At 45.9% G+C, this 5000-nt stretch overlaps 1 protein-coding gene and 1 pseudogene across 1 annotated transcript in view; one reads left to right on the top strand and one right to left on the bottom strand.

The window, feature by feature from the left end:
- LOC147032240 (protein FAM200C-like) overlaps nucleotides 1-5000 on the bottom strand; it is a 31210-nt gene that overhangs the window by 15234 nt on the left and 10976 nt on the right. The window lies entirely within an intron of this gene.
- Nucleotides 2125-3964, top strand: LOC147032241 (uncharacterized; annotated as a pseudogene).

Raw genomic sequence — 5000 nt, 5'->3', positions numbered from 1 at the left:
AAGAAGCAAATGCCAGCAGCTCATCAGAACAGCGAAACTGAGGTAAAGAAAACAAAACTGGGTCGGCCACAAGACCAAGAAAGATTTAATGCCTTTCTGGAAGTTGCGAACTTTCTCGAAGAAAATGACAATGAACAGATCACGATCAATGATCTTGTTGGCCGGATGGAAAACAATCTCAAAGGCTCAAAATGTCAAGCATATGGCTACACGCAAATGACGTTCAAACTGAAGGAGCAGTTTGGTGACAGAATCATCCACACCGAGATTGATGGGAAGCCAAATGTGGTTACCTTCAGAAGCACAGCCCAAGCGATCCTCCAGGACTTTTATTCTCACAGAAAAGCTGATCCCAAAACAGAGAAGAAGAGGATTATTGAAACTGCTGCCAAACTTATCAAAATTACATCAAATTAGTGGAAACGTACCATGATGTATATCCTGACTGTGAATCACTGAAGTCTGAAGAGGATGCCATCAACTTTCTTCCAGAAAGCCTCAGGGTTCTACTGAAAGGGTTGCTTGGGGTAAAAAAAAATGCCGGCATGAAAACTGCCTCCATCGGACAAGCAATCATGCAGGCGACCCGACCAAGTGTTATTCTGGTGCCACTGCAGATTGGGCAAGGAGTCCAGGTCCACCACCACTTTGCATCACGCTTCCTGGTCGATACGCTTCACAAGCTTGGATTCTGCTGCTCCTAAACATAGGTGCAAAGATTTGTTCGCAATGCTGTGGTGTCGCTAAGAACTGACATTCCTGGCTTCTCCGGTGAGTTCGTTCAGTATGCCGCTGACAATGTGGACAACAACATTCGCACCCTGGATGGCAACAACACCTTCCATGGTATGGGGATGATTGCTGCCGTTACACCAGCTACCAAGACCATCAATCCCATCCTCAGAGAAAAAGTCACCCCTGATGTATCCATGGTGGGAAGAGTTCCAATTCTGTTCCACATGGAAGTCGGTAGTGGAACAGATGCAGTGACGTACCAGAAGCTTGTCACTATGGAGGCACAAGACCCAACGGCAGATCTGGATCTTATATGGAAGACAGCCATCATTTTTGCCCCACCAAGGCCAGCATGGTCTGGGATGATGCAGTTTGTACAGCATGGCAATCATCCAGGGAAATCATCCTTTGTCTTACTTCCAATGATCGACATGAATCCCAGTGACACCACATGCATCTTCTCAACACTGGAGTTTGTAAGTGAGCAAGCCCGCCGCCACAATGCCACACCAATCATTACCTTTGATCAACCATTATGTTGGAAGGCCCTCTTGATCATCGATGCTCAACCGAAAGGAAGGGACTTGAGCAACATAGTCCTGAGACTTGGAGGCTTCCACACTGAGATGAATTTCCTGGCGTCCATCGGGCATTTCATGGCTGGATCTGGGTTACAAGAAGTTCTGGAGCTCATCGATGCAGACAACGCCGTGGTGCACATAATGACAGGGAAAGCAATTGCACGGACTGTGCGTGCACACCTCCTTGTCGATGGTGTCCTCAATGCCATGATTGTGTCTGACGCACGTGATGTGGCTCTCCCTCAACAGTCTGGTGAGCCAGAAGATGCAGATTCACAGGAGATCACTGATGCACACATGTCATCAGATGAAGATACTCCAGCTTGAGATGGGACAGGAAACCCTGATCTGGATGAAGTTGTTGTCCTCTATGAACATTTGATGAAGGCATCAGTGCCTGCAGAGGAAGCTTGTCATGCTGATGTGGTGCTCAGAATAAAGAAACTGTTAAGAAACAAAACTGAATTCCTGAAATCCTCTCGTGGGACTGCTGCCCTCTGGTTGCAGTGCATGTATATTGCAGACATACTTTGCAAGTTTCTGAGAGCAGAACGTACTAGAAACTGGGCACTGCACCTTGAGGCAATATCAGAAATGCTTCCTTTTATAGCAGCATCTGAGCACAATCTCCACACGAAATTGGCTCGGATCTATGTGCAGCAGATGTGCAAGCTCCAGTAGGAACATCCAGATGTCTACCAGAGAATTGAAGAGGGATTCCATGTGGTCAGAAGAAGTGATCGGCTATGGGCTGGCCTGTCCGTAGATCTCATCATTGAACAAGTACTAATGAGAAGCATGAAGACCAGTGGTGGCCTCACAAAAGGGCGAGGGATGACAGAACAGCAGTGTGTAACATGGCTCCTCGCCATGCCAGTTTTCGCTGAAGTCAACAATGCCATGCAAGAGCTAACAGGAGTCAATTACAACACTGGTGAGCAAAACAAGGACATGACAGATGCAAGGCAAGCACGTGACCTGAAGGACACACGCAGTTTTGAACTATCTCCATGAAAGAAACCCCTTCTGCCCTGATCCAAGCTTGCGCAGTGTCTCGACTTTGGTCCATGCAAACACTACTGTGAATGTTGACAAGGTAAAGACCATCGAGAACACCATCTTGGCCAGCATGGATGGACACACCACTGCTGAGTACACATTCATGAAAAGGGATCAGGCAATCACCTTGAGCACGCAATCATCAGTGAAGACTGGTGGCGAAGCAGTGCTGGTGGATCCTCAACTACTTTTCCAGCGACTCACAGTTGCTGCAAAAGCATCACGAGATTTGGCGTCAGTATTCAAGTATGAGCTGTGCAGTCATCCACCAGCACTGTTTGACACCTCCCTAATGTGTCAACATCCACAGAAGCCAGTGCTAGCAGATGCCATCTGGGCCCTCCTCACACCTGACCTTCCAGGGATCACAGGCCAGGTTCAGTACGTGCTGGATGGTGGAGCACTTGTTCAGCGCATCCCATGGACACGTGGATCCACATACAATAACATCTGCAGGTTGTACACCGAGTATGTCACAATAAAGTATGGGGAGGCAATTGTCGTTTTCGATGGTTATGAGGGTACATCCACCAAGGACATGACACACCAGAGACGAGCAGGTAGGAGGACTGGAGCAACCATGACTTTTGATGAGGGCATGCCTGTTACAATGAAGAAAGACGAGTACCTCGCAAACAACACAAACAAGCAACAGTTCATCCACATGCTCAGTGGCCAACTGCAGAAAAAGAACTGTCAGACCTATCATGCTTCAGGTGATGCTGATCTCCTCATAGTGCAGAAAGCAGTGGAGTCTTCAACCACAACAAACACTGTGCTCATCGGTGATGATACAGATCTGCTCATGCTCCTTATCTACCATACCAAGCTCGAGTCACATGACCGCTTCTTCCAACCTGAGCCAAAGAAGAGCACAAATAACCCACATGTCTGGAACATCAAGGCTCTCAAGCAGCAACTGGGTCCCAGTGTGTGCACTCACATTCTCTTCATCCACACGATCCTTGGGTGTGAAACTACATCCCGCCTGTATGGCATTGGTAAAGGAGCCGCCCTCAAGAAATTCACAACCAGTGATGACTTCCGTGAGCAAACTTCAGTGTTTGACACACCGTCAGCTTCCACAGCAGATGTTGTGACAGCAGGAGCGAATGCTTTGGTCTGCCTGTACAATGGTAAGCCTGGGGAGGGACTCAACTCATGATGACACAAGCACTTTTGTGAGAAGGTGGCTACTCGAACTTATGTACAGCCACAGAGCCTACCACCTACCTCTGCAACAGCAAAGTACCACAGTCTCCGCGTGTACTACCAGGTGCAGCAGTGGAAGGGAACCGTGGATGAACTCCTGCCACCAGACTGGGGATGGAAAGAAAGTGATGGGGGGTTCAACCCTGTCCAAACCGACTTACCACAAGCTCCCCAGGAACTCCTGCAGGTCATCAGATGCAGCTGCAAGACAGTTTGCAGCAGCCTAAGGTGCACATGCAAGAAGCACGACATTGAGTGCTCTGTTGCATGTAGCAACTGCAAAGGATCAGGGTGTGCAAATTCATTTCAGACTGAATGTGATGACGATGACGATGATGAAACCAGTGGTTGAGTAACCAGACAACTTAAAATATTATGTTGCCTTATATAGTATAATAGTGCTATTATTTTAAAATAATGTCTTCAGAAGCACATGACTTTTTATCATGACACATTATTAGTTGTGTTGAACATCAGTGCATGCACTATTAAAGTATATATGCCAGGCCATAATAAATGGATTTAAATCATTTCGAAGTCTTATCTGAAAGTACGGGTCATCTCAATAATAAAACCAGACCATCTTCCGATGGAAATGTGTTTCGTATTACATATATAGTTAGAGCGTTGTGAAATATCGCATTATAAAGTCGCAAAAAGTGGTAGCAGAGTACGGTTAAGGAAAATTTGGGAAATTAAAAAAAAAAATTAAAAGTTATTTTAATAATTTTAATTTATTAAAAAAAGATATTTCCACCACTTGGATTCATTCGGACTTTTTATATGTTATAGAGGAGGACACATTTATGAGTAATGAAGTCATCAGATTTTCTGTTGCAATGTGTGAGGTTCAGTCATGATTTGTTATACAATGCCTGGACTATATGTCTCCAACAATACAGGGATATTGATATCAAGGATGTCCTCTCTTTCGAACTGTCCCCTGTCCCAGCCTCCTTGTTTGATGAGAGTGGTGCGATGCGGACTCAGTCGAAAGCAATCCTGAAGATGAAACTCCAAGTTGAGCAATCAAGTCGAATCCAAGGTTTCCAGATGCTGTCATCATCGATGGATGCGCCATGTTATGGACTGTACATTGGCCCACAAATGGGACAGTTGAGGATTATGTGATCAACTTCATGGGAACCATGAAATACCACCTGGAGGGTTGTGACGTATACCTGATTTTCGACAGGTACATCAAAATCAGCACGAAACAAATGCCGAGATCCAGTCGCGCAGGTCATGATTCAAGTCGAAAACATCAACTCAACTTATACACAACACTTCCAGCGCAAAAAGTGGTCCTAAATGTTGCCTACAACAAAGTACAACTGATATGTTTGATCTGTCAGTATCTGATGACCCACAATGTGGACAACCACACCAAACTGGTGATCACCAGAAAAGATC

This window comes from Eptatretus burgeri, chromosome 2 (assembly GCF_056783735.1).
Source record: "Eptatretus burgeri isolate ZD-2024b chromosome 2, Ebu_testis_v1, whole genome shotgun sequence".
Taxonomy (NCBI): domain Eukaryota; kingdom Metazoa; phylum Chordata; class Myxini; order Myxiniformes; family Myxinidae; genus Eptatretus; species Eptatretus burgeri.
This window is presented reverse-complemented; position numbering and strand designations above follow the sequence as displayed.